Source organism: Cyanistes caeruleus, chromosome Z, assembly GCF_971803275.1.
Source record: "Cyanistes caeruleus chromosome Z, bCyaCae1.hap1.1, whole genome shotgun sequence".
NCBI lineage: Eukaryota > Metazoa > Chordata > Aves > Passeriformes > Paridae > Cyanistes > Cyanistes caeruleus.
In genome coordinates, this window is record NC_141732.1 from 4,319,029 (window position 1) to 4,336,084 (window position 17,056).

Genomic DNA, 17,056 nt, shown 5'->3' on the forward strand with positions numbered 1-17,056 from the left:
GTTTATTTCCTTCTCCACAGAGAGGTCTGTAAACCTTGATTTCATCTCCTCTGTGCACCCTGTGGGCTCCCCTGCACCATTTATTCTCCATTCTTCATCCTCAGAGCCTCAAGTTAAGTAGCAGCCCTAAAGTACAGCCCTTGCTACTGCCTGGAGAACAGAGCACCTCCAGTGTTGTCATATCACCCTGGAATCAGTCTGCAAGGCAGGCAGGGGGAAAAAAAACCAACAAGTTTTGGCTTGCTACAGGACAAAATTAAGAAACTAATGCTAGATTTGGAAAATGGATAGGAGACAAAGTCATAACACACTTATTTAATTTTTTTTTTTTTTTAATCTGCCTGTGCCTGGACCTGTTCCCAGCCTCCTCTAGGGTTTCCTTGGGGAAGAGATGGTGAGGCACACTTGCAGCTTGTTAGCACGGGGACCTGGTTCCTAAGATAAGGCTTGTCCCTCTGGCAGCATTTCCTCATGCTGGAACTGTTCACCTGGAGAGGCAAAAATCTCTCTGCAGACAAATTTCTCTCCTCCAGCATCCCACTCAGTAATGAGCAGCTCCAAGGGGGTTTCCCATAGCCCAGATCCTGCGTTATTGGCTCATTTCGGGTAACACCTTGGTGAGAGGGGTGCTGAAGGAAATTCTCATGCTGTGCTTGCTCGTGGAATGCAATTTCATGCTGGGTGGCCAAGGCTGCTACCACCCTGGCAGTCAGCAGAGGAGCCAGTCACACGCTGTAGACGAGTTTCTGTCTGGCAGAGCTGCAGCAGAACAGGAGCTGAAATACATCCGAGTTGGCATGTGGCATTTTCTACAGCCTGTGGCTCTGAAACCACTCCAGCAGCGACACTGAACCCACTATTTCTGTAAGGAGCTGTAATAAGACCAACCTGCCTCTTGGTGCTTTTAATTTGTCTCTCTCTGGTCACATAAGAAAGGAGGTTAATTTTGTAAACTCCCCTTTGCAGGTGGGAACAGCCAGTTCCTGTGAGAAAAACACAATTACCTTGTCCTGGAGCATCAAGGATCAAGGATCCTGTCTTGTCTCCTGTCACCTCAGTACTGATTTGAAAGGTCTCACTGGACCTCTGGAGCTATGTGCAGATGAAAATGTTTTAAATAACATTTAAAAGGTGAGGGGGGAAGAGGTGTATAAAGAATGATTCCTCACATCTTACCTAACTCCTTCTAAAACAAAACTTCCCCGAAACCTCACACATCTCCTTGTGCCTTTGTGGAGCAGGTTTTTGACCTGCTCAGGAGCTCAGGACATTTGAATGTGATGCAGATGTCACATGCCGCTCTTGCCACCTGTGCTGACACTAGGAATGGGGTCCTGATACTTGAAAAAAAACAATAAATGGTGGAGACAAACCTGTTGGGCAGGAGCAAAATCCAGCCTCCGGCTCCAGTGCATTTCCCTGTGGTCCAGGTGAGCTTGCAATGAGAAATTTGGAGACATAAACCACCTCTTAATCTCTCTGCCAGTGTTTCAGTAGCTTTGCTTGTGATCAGGGAAAGGAAACAACAGCCCCTTGCTGCTGGGGATCTCCCTAACAGAGCTCCTTAGGGTGTGGGGCCCTGAGCTCCAGGTGCAAGCCAGCAAGTTATCCTCAGCAAATTATCATTGCAGGCTTTGTTGTATGACCAAAGAAATCATTTATATCCTCTCCAAGATCATAATCACCCTATAAAAATAGTAGCACAGTTTTTGAGAGGGTCTTTGTTACAGAGAGATGCTGTGCCACTCTCTGGAGGTGGGTCCTTATTTTCAAAGTGCTTACAAGAGAAACCTCCAAACTCTGCTTCCAGAAGGGTGAGGTGCCTGGGAATCAGCTTTCATGAGAAATAAGTCACATCTGGAAGAAAGTAAAAAAAAAAGCCTGCAAAACATGAATAAGCATAATAATTTTTGCCTGATTTTCTTTATTTCCTTTTGTTTTGTCAATGAGTGTAACACAGTGTTGCCACAAACTCTCTGCCCAAGACCTGCCCTTCCAAGGCAATCTATAAAATTCTAGATGATAATGAAATCATCTACTTTGACTACTAGTCCCGAAAAACAGTGACCACACCACCAAAGTTGGGGAAGCACAGGTGCAACCTCCTTCCACTCTGGGACAGATGGCAGGAAAGAGTCTGGGAATGGCAGGGTGTGCAGCTGGAGCTTATAGTGAATTTTTTTATAGCCACCCATCCTTTAAAAAGACATGCTGTTGCTTTGGATTTTTAACTCCTGAAATGCCCTAGCTGAGACTTTCTCAGAAATAAAAAAATAAAAAAATAAGGAAGTAAGACATCTGAAGCTGAAAAGTCATAATGAGAGATCAATCAGCCCAATTAGGCAAACAGATTTATTGGCTTTCTTCCTTACTCTGGACCTGTAAGAGTTCCCAGATTGGCACTTTTAGTATCAGTTAATACAGGAGGAGTGAACAACAGTGCCTGGTTGTTGGGACATGAGGTATGGGGACCTATTTGTGCTGCAGGCTTGATACACTGTCTCTACTTACTAATGAAACAAAAATATAAATACTCATTCAGAAAGATGGGTTTGGATAGCAGATTAAATAATTTTTAACTTGGCTGCACTGAGAGCAAGACTTTCTGCTCTAAAAGACAGTGGTCCCTCACATTATAGATGGAGAACTGATGCAAGTGGCCTTGCATCACAGAAATAATTTTTTGAGGGCCAGCAAGGTTCTGTGCCTTTTACAGGGTGTTAGAATGCGGTCATCCAAGGGAATTCTGCTCCACATCACTGTTGTGATATACATTCTATTCCCAGATCCTTTAAATAGGATATTTCCCACATTTAGGTAAGAAATGTTACATTTCTTAGCATTCTTTTGGTCTTTTGAGGTGCCTTCACCTAGCTCCTTCATGTTGCTGGGTGGCCTTGGTGTCATGAAGTAGTCAGTGGAGTTTAGTGAATGATGCCTGCTCTGAGACAACATTTCTGGACAGATTTCTTTCTCCTACATTCCTGTTTTCCTGCCCTGACAACAGGAATTTTGGTAGTTGGTCGGAAATATCTGGAGCCAGAGCTGGCACACCACTTCACTCCTTCTTATCACCTCTCAACATAAAGGTTAAACACACGTGAAACGTAGTTTTGTCTCAGAATTCCTTGAAGGTGGTTAGATCTTGCTTTTATGCCTTTTGAAACAAGCCACTTCAAAAATGCACCCACAGATCCTTGAAAGGTCATCAGACATGAGACAGAAAACATCATACAAGTGATCAGGCTGTTAAGATACTTTAAAAAGTGTAGGAAGTCTTTGGAATATGATAGTAACACCCAGTTGTCACTGTAAACTTCACTTTCTCTCTCAGATACCACAGTTTCAGTCCTTTATGAAAAAGAGAATGCTAGCAGCCTTAGAGAGAAAAAGATGTTTTCTTGTAGACCACCAGTCTATATTTTCACAAGATGCAAGTGTACTCTGGAAGCATGCTCCAGCCACAGAATTCTTTTTTTAATCCAAGGATCCTGGGTGCAATTTTTAGCTTGTCACCCTTGGTGCAGAAAGCACAAACATCTTTTCAGTGCCTCAGCACTCCAGTCTGCACCACACTCCTCCGAAAAAGCAGAGGAGAGCGAATCGTCACAGCACGGCACAGTCTGCTCACATTGCTTTGGATAACACATCTTTCTTCCATTTCACTGCTGAGAGACAAGGTTTATTGTGACAGCAACGCTGTTTATCTCACCAGGATTATGCTGAAGCAAGTTTAATTGTATTAGTGTTAAAACATATCAGCGCTGGGAGTGACGCAATGTGTTTAGCATCAATATAAAGGTTGCTATGTTTTAGGCTTTCAGCTGGAACTGGAGCAGGAACTGGACACTGGGACATATGGAACACATTTTGGGGTTTTATGTTCATGTCTCTCAAGGAGGATTAGAGCACTTGCAAAGATTCTTTATGTGCTGCACGGCGGGCAGCTACGCTTTGTGTGTAACTGATCAGCGTTCCCGCCCCCATCTCCCCATTTAAACCTGAATCTGAGTGTTTGGGAATTCCTTAGAGGCTTGACAGCTAATCTTAGCTTATAAACATTGTCCCATATCTGAGTTATAGAAGTAGCAGGGTGAATACTGCCCCTCATCTGTGATTGTCGATGGGGGTTAGATATGCTGAGGTGAAACCGTGTGAAGAATCTGAATTTTGTATCTGCCTCCTAGGGATCCCTTGATGAGCTACAGCTTTTGTTGCTGAAGAGCTGCAGTCTCAGGAAGACAAAACCTCTTTCCCACTCTCTACTTTTGACATGCTTAGAAAACCTCAAACCTCTGTTGGCCCTGCCACTGGTGAGTGCACCCTTTTTGATGGAAACAGAAGACACAAGGTGTCCAATTCCTGATGATTTGCACCCAGATGAGCCCTCACTTCCTGTCCAGGCATTTGGAAACCTCCTGCTTTATTAATGATATATTTTTTTCTGTGAGCTCCAGTCCAATCTTCCTCATTATTTAAGAGACTTACTCTTACTTGCAAGTTAATATTCTTACAAACCTGAAGCAGATACTGTGTCTGAGTCATGCCTGTGCAGCGAGATATGTCTCCCACACACTCACAAATTTGAAAAGATAAGTCCCACTACCTGATAATCATGGACCATTTTGAAATTACAAGTCACCAATGTCCTACATTTTCCCTAGTGGCAAGACAGAAATGAAAGTCTCAGGCAGACTGAGAGAGAAATTCTGCACTGTAGACTTAAATACAAGCAACAGGAGAAATATTGTCCATTATGTCATCATACCTATCTATGGTAGCTTTGCCATCCTTTTGCAACAATGAATTGATCCTGAACCATTGAAATTATCTTCCATTCTCCCTCCTAGAATGTTAATTTCACTGGAAGCTGCTCTTTGGATGGCAGCACAAAGCACCAGGGTGAGAGTAAGGAAGACTGAAGCAACACCACTGATGCAGTGGGTTCAGTCCCTTCAGGGGTCAGTGGTTCAGCCACCTCCTTTGTCACCTCTACACACACACTGAATGCTTTTCTGGCTCTATGTCTTACTCTGATGCTAATTGCTACACTCAGCTTTGGGGAATGTTAATGAAATACTGTGGAACTGTAAGAAGTCAGACACAAATGTTCTCCTTGTTTTGCTTTGGGTTTTTTGTGCTTTGTCCTTTAAACTCAAGGAAGCCTTGAAGTTTTACTTCAAGTGAAACCTCACACGACCTCATTTACTTCCAGGGTTAGGGTATCTGTAGCTTCTCTGTTGTGATGCCTCCTGACCCTCACAGTAAAGAATTTCTTTCTATTATGGCACCTAAATCTACTCTCAGCTTAAAGCCATGACCCCTTGGTCTGTCACTACAAACCCTCATGGAAAGCCCCTCACCAGCTCTCTTATAGGACCCCTTAAGGTACTGGAAAGTGCTTTAAGGTCTCCCTGGAGGCTTCTCTTCTCCAGGCTGAACAACCCCAACTCTCAGCCTGGCTCCACAGCAGAGGTTATTCCTCCCTCTGACAGCCTTCATCTGGACCTGATCCAACAGCTCCAGCTCTGCTGGCTGTCATGAATCTCCTGATCTTTCATCTGTCTTAGCACAGTTTCCAGGAGGACCTGCTCCTGAGATGACACTGACTGTCTGGTCAGCTCCCTGGGTCCTCCTTATTCCCCTTTTTTAAAAAATTGAGGATTTGCTTCCCCTCTTCTGGTTGGTGAGAGCTTTACCAGCCTGACACGGCCTCTCAGACATGATGGGTGGTGGCTTAGCCCCTTCATCTGCCAGTTTCCTGAGAACCTGGGACTCATCAGTTCCAGTGGACTTCCAGTCATCCTCAGGTTCCTTCAGTGGTACCAAACCTGGTCTTCTCCTACAGTGGGTGGCTCTTCATTCTCCCAGTTCCTGCCTTTTCCTTCTGAGACTCAGATGATGTGGCTGAAACACTTCCTGGTGAAGACTGAGGAAAAAAATCACTGAGTACCTCAGGCTTTTCCATGTCCCATGTAACCAGCTCTCCCATTTCTACCTGATGAAGCCCCAAATTTTCCCAAGTCTTCCCTTTATCGCTGATAAAAGTTTTCCCTGTTGCACTCGAAGTCCTTGGGCAGCTTTCCTATCCTGATCCCTGACTTCTCAGACAACTTCTCTGTGCCCCTCCCAGGCTACCTCTCTTTGTTTCCACCCTCTGCAGGTTTCATTTTTGTGTTTGAGTTTGTCCAGGAGCTCCTTGTTCATCCACACAGCTCTCCTGGGATTTCTGCATGCCTTCCTCTTCCTTGGGCTGCATTGCTCCTGATCTCAGATCCTTGAATACCAACCAGTTTTCTTGGGCTGATCTTCCCTGCAGGGCTTTATTCCAAGAGGATACTCTAGGCAGAGGGACTCTCCCAGGCAGATCCCTGAAGAGGCCAAAAGCTCTCCTGAAGTCCAGAGCAGTGAGTTTGCTGCAGACCCTCTGCACTGCCCTAAGGAATTTGAAGTCCAGCCTCTCACAGAACTGTGGGATTTCATGGGCACTGCAGCCAGTGCTTCTCTTGAGCTTCACATTCCCCACTGGCCTCGCCCTGACCAAGGTCCAGTGAGGCAGCTCTCCTCGTTTCCTCTGTCAGCTGGAGAAGGAAGTTGTCATCAGCACGTCCCAGGGATCTCCTGGTTCATTTATGTCCTGTTGTGCTGCCCATCCAGCAGATACCAGGGTGGCTGGAGCTCCCCAAGAACACCAACACCAGGCTCCTGCTTTCTGTTCAGAGTGGGCCTCATCTGCTCGCTCCTGGTGGGGTGACCTGTGGCAGACCCCCACTGCAGTATCACCTGTCCTTCACCCTCCTTTCATCCTGACCCATCAGCTCTGGGCCAGCTCCTCATCCATCCCCAGTCCTGCTGGTCACTTGTCATAGAGTTACTTTACCTTTAAGCGAGTTGGAGTTGCTGGGAAGTGCTTGGAGTCTTTTCTCCTGACCAATTATCGGTCATTGCTGGGAATTGACAGCAGTTTAGGCCATTGAAAAGTGGGATCAACTTGTGAACTCTACCTTAAAGTGTAAAAGCAGAGCTCTCTGGGTTCTCTTTGTTTTCCTGGCTGTGGAGGGTGGCGGAGCTCCAGGCCTCCCGTCCCTGCCCAGGCCATGCGGTTGGGCGGGGATGGGGCCGGGCCTGCCCCGTCTCCAGGCCGGGAGATGGGGGGGCCTGGGGAAGGTTTTCCTCGGGCCCGGGCCGAGCCGATCTCTGGCTCGGCTGCAGGTTTTGCTGTAACTACATTCACTAGAAACTGCCCAGTGAAGAAAGAGAGAGGCCCTGGACTTGCAGCGGGTTGGAGCAGAGACTACACGCTCCAGAGCAGCCATGAGGAACTTTCCATCGCAGACGGCTCCAGCTCCTGTTCGGCAGAGATCTCCGAACCATCTACAAAAGCCTGGGCAAGATTTTAACTCTTTCATTACCCAGATGAGACTTGCGGATTAATCTTTTTATCCAGAGAGAAAGAGAGAGATCAACATGAAAAGAGACTTTATAAACTACCAGTGACAGGAAAGAAAAGAAGCTTCAGAAGAGGTAGAGAATTAAGAAGATGCTTTAATTAAGCTGAAATATCTCCCTGTTAAAACTATGGAGATGGACAATGAAGTCCTGAAAAGAACTCCTTTAATTCATGATACAGTATCTAGAGAGGAATGAAGTGTTCAAAGTGTAAATTTGAGTAAAAAGTAAAGTAATTATGGTATAGTGAAGTGCTGGGAGATTTGAAGCCTTGAGAGGCAATGAGAAAACTGTTTTCTGGTGAAGCTCACAGAAACAGATGAAGGAGACTTTTTTTTGCCTTTGAATAACTTATCCTTAAAAATGCTATCTCTAGACTCATGGCCCATACACACTTCAGAGTGATGTGAAAATGGGAGGAGTGAACTCTAATAATAGCAGCTCTGAGCAGCTAACATTAGGGCAATAGAAAACTATAACAAAAATAGTTTTCTTGTGAGAAACTCCATAAATTAACAGGAAGAAACTTCTGTTTCTCTATAAAGACTGGTGAAAAGACTGTAGCAGGAACTGGGACTGTTTTAACCACCAAAGTTCCAAGTTTTTTGTCTCTGTTATCATGTGAACAAGGGAATAGTGTGTAGATAGGGGACGAAAAGGTTTTTCTGGAGGTTTATTCTGGTGTTCTTGTTGTTGTAGTTTGTCAACAAACTTTCTTTTTTTTTCCCTTTTAAGTTGTATGCCTGTTTTGCTCTTGTTCTAATCCATATCTCACAGCAAGAAGTAAGTAATTTTCTTAGTTATTGGTTTAAAACCACGACATCACTGACACAGAGGGAGACACTCCGTCCCTGTCCCTCTGTCCAGTCTGTCCTTCCTGAAGATCCCTTGTCCTTCCATCCCAACAATCATATGATGCCAGTCAGATCAGAGCCTGCAATCTCTAACTGCAGTTTTTGTTCCCTGCGCTGTCTTTTTGCACAGAGGCATTTCAGATTGGCTCTCCATGAAGAGATTTGCTGGCTGGACTGGCTGGAATTCCTCTGTGCTGCTCTTCAGCTGCTCTCCTGCTGTCCTGCAATGCCTCTGGACATCTAGCACATCAAACTGACAGGATCCTGAAGGATTTAGGTTCCCCTCTCCCAATAACCTCAGTTTAAAGCAAATTTCTCCAGCTTGGCATTTCAATATTTCCCTCTGGCATTTCCCTCCATGCAGGCAAAGCCTCCACTCTCAAGGACTTTTCCTGGAAGCATGTGGCTAAAGTAGGGAAAGAGAGAAATTCAGGATTTAAGGATACCAAACTGTCTTTATGTCCCTTATAGAAGGGGTAGAAAAATCAAACATATACTTCAGCACAAGAGCCAGTCAGAATATTTTCCTGGGTAGAAATGTACAGCTTTGGCAGCTAATGCTTTGAAACTGGGAACATCTTATCAGAAAGCCAGAATATTTCAACAGAGAAATATTACTCATAGATTTCACAATCTATTTACCTCCTCCAATAATCCTCCCCACTCTAGGCTGCAAAATCAGGGTATATCATTGTCATTCCTTATATCAATGTCATCTCTTTTTTTCTAAGATAGTCTTTAAAAATAGCTTCACCATTTCTCAAATAGATTGTAAATTGCAGTGGAGTGACAAGAGGACAAGCTTTTCTCGAGTTTTATTTTAGCTGTGGAGTTCTCCTTAGTTTCACATCTCTCCTATTTTTGTCACATTCAACTGTAGCTGGAGAAAGCCACCGAGAAAAAGCAGAAGCTGCAGACTCATCCCCGAGTCTGAAAAGTGGTGGAAGTTATTACTTCTGCTCTAATAAAAGAGTCACATAACTTCTTCTTCTCACAAATCCAGCCTGGAAGAACAGCAGGTCAGATTTTGGTTTATCCTGCAGAGGAGCTTGCCCATGGACCCCGAGTTCACAGTCCCAGCCCTTCCCTTTCTTTTACAGATCCCTTTTCACCACTGAATGGCAAGTTCTGTAAAAGCCACAAACTTCCAAGCTATATGTAGCATAAGGCAGCTGTTTGTCCCCAGATCCCACTGAGCTGACTACAGCAACACACAAATTACAAGCTTTACCTAGCAGCAGATAACACACCAAGTAATTTCTGTCTTTGAGCTATGAAAGTCAGTGGGGTTCACTCTTGCAGCTGCCTGCACTTGAATCAGTTCTATTTTTGGGCCCTGTTTTAATTTTGGGGCCCTTGGTTGGGAATTGCCAGGGGTGAGAAAAGGCAAAGGAAAGCAGGGTGCTCACTTCACTTCACCATTGTGACTTTATCTTTACAACCAAGCATCCAGCTACATCTTATCCTACTTATCTTGTTTATGAATTCAAAATTATGCACATAAAATGCCCTCCTTAAACCCAGAGATGGGGTGAACTATATAGGGAACTAAATAGGGAGTGTGGCTCCTATATAGTTGCATACCCTTTCTTTTTTTTTTTCCTGTACTGTATATTAAATTGTATAAGACCCTAAATATAATTTAAATAAGATGGCAAAATCTTCCACATTTTTTCCACTGTTTGAAGTTGTCTAAGCAACAGAGACCTTGCAATACAAGGTGTAACAGGCTCCAGACCACCATTAACAACCTGAGCTTCCATGGTGGATTCCCATTTACCTCATTAAAGTTTTGACTCACAAGTGAAGGGTGGCTCCACACAGCCCAGCAGAGACTGGGCAGAGATCCCAGTTTGTCTGGGGATCAGCCTAGTGGAGCTGATCACATCACAGTCCTCAGTGCCACACAGATTGAAAAGGCTGGATCCTGTAGCAGTAATGCCCAAACTCTTTTTGTTGTTATTTATGAGCCAGGGAACTCTCATGGACCCTGGTGTTTCCAAATATTAGACTAGGAAATCTAGAATGGTCAAATATCTCACTTTTACTGCTCTTCAGACATTAATGATGGGTAAGTTTTGATGAAGAGACAGCTTTTAGTAAAACCAAGCACCTCTCTGTAACTAATCTTCTTTTCTTGCACACAAAAAGCTCCAAGGACACTCAGAAGCCTTCCAGAACTTCCACCACATTTCCTTCAGGACAGGCACAAAAACCTTCCTGACAGACCTGAGGGGCTGAAGATATATCTCAAACTTACATTACTCAGCCTCTTGTTCATTTTTTTTCACCCTGGGTTTCATGCTGCTTAAAAAAGACGAAAAGGCAGCAATGGGAAAACATTTCTGTGGCTGAGTGTGGCTTTTGCTCCAAAAATACACTAAGCAGCTCGATGCCACAGGCATGCAAATGAGCAAGGGCTCAGCTTGCATTTGTCATTGAGAAATACACTTGATGCAATTTCACCTGTCACCCCCACCAAGACACAGCTGTCCCCAGGAGCAAAGTCTGGAGGGTCAATAATTTGTGTATTGGAGTGGTAAACCCCTCTTAAGTGCAGTACAACATTAGGAAAGCCAGGCCAATCTGGTGCTGGCATGGTGACTGCTTTTTTTTGGGGGGTGCTGGCACTTCTACCAGTATTTTTCAGCATGCTGGAGGTATAGCTCAGGAAGTTTTACTGCCCCTGACCAAGTAGTGCTAAGATGGATCCTGACACCCTGCAAGAAGAAACACAAGCCATGGGCAAGTTGCTTCTCTTCTTTGTTGCTTGGTCACAAGAAGAACAGAAAATTGTCCATTTTGTATGAAGAGAGGCTTCCTTTTCCACTATTTACACCACCTTATTTCCCACAGCTGTTTTAAATTTTGAAAAAAAAATCAACTTTTCTTGGTGTGAAGATTGTCTGGCATTGAGGAGTGCTACAGTTTGGGATTTTGGTGTTTTTCGTACTACCTCTAAGGAGGAATACATGTATGGCACCCTGCACAAACACAGCAGAGCAGGAAAGAGTTGTGCAGACACCAGAGCAAGTCCTGCTTGTCTGGCTGCAAGAACCTGCACCTGCTCCACTTCCATGCAACTGAGACAGGGCTGTTGGGCTTCACTCTGTGAGAAAAGGGTGCAGAATGTGAACAACATCAAATTATTTGTCTGTGGCTGCACAGCAGAGCTGCAGCAAAGCCAGAACACTCTTGTCTGAGTTCATACTTCGATCATTTTCCCACAGGACCATCCTTCCCCCAGCAAACAGCTTCCACAGAGCTCACACCACGCACACAAGGATATTTATCACCAGAGAGGGCAATAAAACACTCACAGAAAGGCTGGATTCCAGACTCAATTACAAGGAAAACCAAGAGCTCTTATGAACGCTCTCATGAATGCTGAATTATCTCACATTGCGTTATTGCAGTACGCACTGGACAGCTTTTCCCTAAAAGGAAAGTTTGTGGCCACACAGGGATTTGAGATGGGAAATGGCAGAAATACAGGCCCATTATTTATTTTTCATTTCTCTAGTATTTCTGTGTTACCAGATGTGAAATGTGGTTAGGCTTGTCTAAACTCACTAGCCCAAGCCCACCAAGCCCTGCTCTTAGCCCATCACCCCTCTCTGTGGTGCCTACATCTGGTCAAATCCACAGGTACCAAGGGTACAGCAAGTCAAAAATGTAGTAGATGTGTCATAACAACTCATATTTCTTTAATATATTCTCTTTTAATATATTTATATGATATATTTTTATATATATATTATATATATTATACATATATATAATATAAATATATATATTATAAATATATATTATATAAATGTATTTAATATATTTAATATTCTCTGCAGGGGCAGAGAATCAAGTGACTTCTGAGATGCAGGTTCCTCGGAGATGCAGGACTTTGAAGCGAGGGTGCTGGCAGGAAATCTTCATGGATCAGGCTCCCAGTGAAGAAATAGGTCTCATCAACCTGGAAACAAGTTCATGGTTTTGAGGCATATTTGTCTAGTATATCAGTGCAAGCACTGACCTACAAGGGAGAGTAAGCGTTCAGGGCAAGTACGAGGGCTCACCCCTGCTGAAGTAAATTAATAAAGTAACAAATTTTACATTTGTTTGGATGTTCAAGATGTATGGCTAGGCCCATTTACAGTAGTCAGAAATCCGTTTTCAGAGATCCAGGCAAATGTCTAGAATGGGAGAAGGAGCGGGGGGAAAAAAACCCAGATTGTGAATGACATAACATATTTCCTCTAAAAGCTTCAATGTGGGAAAACTGGAAAAGGTTTCCATGAGATGTTAGTGAGTCTCTCAGCAAATAACCAAGGTAGCAGAAGCAAAATTAAAACATGCCAGGGGCAACTGACAGGTTTTTAATTGGTTTGGTTTGGTTGGTTTTTTCCCTTCCTTTTAATTCCACGCTCTCTTTTCACCTTGTATTAGGCAATTCGTTATCTAATTTAAAGCAGGCACTATATATTAGAGTCTCCTCACTTTGCACATTGCATGTTTAGACCATCTCCTTCATGTGATATATTTATTTATTTATTTATTTAATTTATTTAATTTTTTTTTGTCTGCCTGTATTGTTTTGGCAGCCAGAGTAGAAATCCATTGCCTCTCACTTCCAGAAAATCTGGATCCCTGTTTCTGCTTGAAGCCAGCTGAAGCAGCTGCTGCCCTGACTGCATAGGCAAGAGGGTAGAAGCTCTCAGAATCACAGAATGACTTTAGAAGAAACATCTGAAAATGTTTTAGGCACAGTTTTCAGAGAGTCAAATAAAGTCTTTAAGTTCTCAAGTGACTTACCTTGACATTACATGAAAATACACCTGTGAATGCTACAGAATTCCTCTTCTGGAAACACGTGGATGTTTCCTCTGGACTAAAAGAGCAGCTGCAAACAGAGAATGAACTGGAAGGCCTTGTAAATCCAATTCCCTCCTCTTGCTGTCTCTTTTAGAACTGCCTCCACCTATGGCAGGGATCCGAGGTAGGTGTAACTCACCTGGGACCTGCTCCAGTTCTCATGAAGTCAATCAGAGCTTTCCCCTGACTTTTACAGTCACTGGATCCTGTCCACGCTGGAGGAGCTGGAAGGTGCAGGTTAAATACCTCCCCGTGTCTTTCCTTCTACACACACACAGCAACTCTCTCTCCTGTAGCTTGTTTCAGAGTTTTGTAGGTTGTTTTTTTTGTTTTGGAGGTTTTTTTGTTTGTTTTTTTTTCTTTTTCTTTTTCTTTGTTGTCTTTTTTTTTGTGTGTTTTTTGTTGTTTTTTGGGGTTTTTTGTTTGGTTTTTGTTTGGTTTTTGTTTGGTTTTTTGTGGTTTTTTTCTTTGATTTGTTTTGTTTCTGTTTTGTTTTGGGTTTTTTTGGTGTTTTTTGGGGTTTTTTTGCTGGTTTGGTTTTTTTTTTATCTAGGCTCTCTTGCATGCAGTTTTTACACCAAGGCTAGAGCAAGGTTCTGAAAGTCCACGCTGCTGGGGTTTTAGAGTTACTGTTAGACAGGGGTTTGCCTGATTTTTATCTTGGAGCTCCTATTAAATCCCGTGCCGTGCTCACAGCGTTAAAAATCCTCCTGATTTCAGGGAGGTGAGAATCCTCCTGCCCCAAGACAAGCTGAAAACCTTAGGTACTACAAGGTGCTGCTCCCAGGAGATGCTTCTGACTCCAAAGTGAGGCCTGAAACTCTTAAACCTTATGTTTCCCCTGGCTTCTGCAGAGCATTCTCTGCTGAGCCCTAATGAGATCCTTCCTTGCACAGAGATTTGCCACGCTGGTTGATTTATTTAGGCTTGCATTTATAGAGTGTGACAGAACTGGGATAATGATGATAATTAGGTTTGGCACTGCATGAGCAGAAAATGTGCAGAAGAAAGGAGTGTCTCCAGATGAGTTTCATCTTGAGTTTATCTAGAGGCAGGGAAGCTGCTGTATCAGATTTCCTCTGCCTTGTGGCCAGCAGGACCTGATACAAGCTTGTAATATCCCTCCTCCCAAAGTGATCTGAATTCAGATGGTGTTTGTTTCGGTGTCTGTGGCTGCAACACAGAAACTAGGATACAAAATTCAAAAATGATAAAAAAATAAAGTTATTTAAATGAGAAGGGGGGGAGTCATGGGTGGTTTTTCAATAATATCTGGGAGATGCCAGGCACCTGAGAGGTCAACCTTGCCTCCACATCAGAGGGCATTTTCCAGCTTCCCCCCTGGCACCATCTGCAGGACCAGGCTGGAAGTGGCTCTGCCTGAGTCCAGATAAACCCAGCAGCCTTGACCCGAGAAAGAAACAAAGCCAGTGAAAAGCAGGCTGATCACTCACGTTTAGCAGCCTGTCTGATCTTTCAGAGGATGAGTCTGTGTGTAGTTTTATGGGAAAACTGCAAGCTCTGCTCCACTGCAAAGTTCTCATGCTGAAAAATCAGTTTGGGCCACTCTCTTAAAAAAAAAAAATCTCCTTGAAAAAATGAGCTGGCAGCTTCAAAACACAGGACTTTTTTTCTTTTCCCTTTATTTTTTTTTTTGTATGTGTGAAAGGCTCTGTAAATTAATTGAAGAAATTAAGACATCTTTAGAGGATCCTAAAGCTGTGTTCTGGCTTTCTGCTCTTTGGACTTGGCTCTGTAATTTCAGCCTCTTTTCCAGGCTGAACTGCTGACATATTACACAGCAAAGCCTTAGTGCTCTGAAGTTGCCAGGTGGTGTGGGTTTTGGTGACACTGAAACCACTGACAAATTCAGTTTGCAATCAGTGAGTACTTTCTTAGCCTAAAACATTTTCTTCTTGCTGAGAATAATTCCTCTCTCCCTGGCCCACCCCCCTCAATCCCCAGGACTTTCTAGAATAAAATGTGACATTCCTGGGAAAGCAAATGTTGACACTTGGACATTTTTTTGAACAAAATTTGGGAAGTTTGATTCTAGCTATTTTTTTTTCAACTCAAGACACTTTCAGAAGAAAAAAATGCTGATTTGAAGCAGTACAAAACAACAAAAACAAAACTTTTTCATTCAGCGTCACGGAGTATTCAATTTAATCCAAATTAATGTGCTGCTTTTCACCCACATTGCTCCTCCAAATGCTAAATAATTTATATTCTGGTCCAGCTGGAACTTGATTTTCTCCTTGATAACTTGATAACTCATTAAAGTGAGTAAAACCCCTGATATCAGTAACAGATTGGCATGGAGAATTGCCTCCTCCACCCACTCCCCAGCAGTCCCAGTCAAGCTGTTCGAGCCCAGCAGCCTAGGGGGAAAGCAAATATTCCAGGATTAACAGAGCAAACATGCAAAAATAGCAGAGTCATCATACCAATCCCCCCCCAAAAAAAGTGTATATTTGTGTGTACATCTGTGTGTACATCTCCCTCTCTGAAATTTTTACTTTTTTCCTGTGATTTTATTCTAGCTCAGTGTCAGCTTCCAGAGCGGCCACTGACTTTTTGTGGCTCAGCCACAGGACCCAGATGGGTGGAAGGAGGGCGTAAAACGTGACAGCAGAGAATCAAGGATGGAAGGCAAAGCAGCAGCCCCTGGCAGAGGTCCAGCTCCATCCGAGGTGGGATGGCTGATGAAGGGAATCAGGAGAAGTTTTGGGAGTCGCAGGCGGAAAACAACGTGCGTGATTCAGGCGGAGAAAAATGCAGCGGTGAAAAAACGCAGGAGGACAGAGCAAAGCCCCCAAAAGACCAGCTTGGAAAGGTCATCTGGACCCAGAGCAAGCCAGTGCCAGTGCCTCAGCGAGGAAGCACGGAGGAGCATTGCCAGGTTACACCCCTGGAGTAAAAGGAGGAGAGTGGAGAGAGGCAGAGAGGAAAACCAGGAGCAGGGTGCCAAGAGCTTTGCAAAGCAGCAAGCCTCGCTGGAGTTACGTCAGTGGAGAGCCCAACCCAGCAGCTAACTAAAGACACACTCCTCAGAATAGCAAGCCTCAGACACCAAACTGAGCAAGCCTGCAGAGAGGGACAAATCACTCCAATGGCTGAAACCCCGCTGCAAATCGCCTCTGGGTCCTGATTTTTTCCTGCCTGAATCCTCAACAATTTATCTTAAAAATTGCCTTTTTCTTTCTCTTCCACCCCCAAACCCCTCTGTACCGAGGTATGCCAGACTCACCAGGCTCCAGGGGAGAGCTGGGCATGGCACAGGGCTGAGCTTTTGTGGAGCAGCACAGACACTTCTCATTGCACACCATCTCATTTCTTTGCGTGTGGCTTTCCATGTGAATGTGCAAACTATGCTGGTGCACAAGGATGTGGCTCCCTAGCCCAAAGACATGTCACAGCCCTCCACTTTCAGTTCTGAACCATGCCAAAACAGTGGGAGGAAAGGGACAAGGATTTTTGAGGAACTAAATACTTTTAAAGCATTAATTTTAGCCCCATCACAGAAGCTTTTTCCACTGTTTGTCTGTCTGTTTCAAAATTGGACTTCTTCCCAGCTCCAGTTTTAAAGTCTGGGTTAACAAGAACTTCCAAAGCCCAGTATACATCTCCAGATGGACAAAAGATATTGAAAATTGCTGTTGGTTCTATGGGTTCTAAGTGTTGGTTTAGACTGGAAATAAGAAGGAATTTCTTTGCAATAAAGGTGATGGGGAAAATTGCCCAGAGAAGTGGTAGATGCCCCATCCCTGGAAACATTGGAGGTGAGGCTGGGTGGGGGTTTTAAGGTCAACTAAAACTATTTTATGATTAAAGCAGCCCTTTTGAGGTTTCCTCTGTGTGTCCCAGGTGAGAGCTCCCACTCC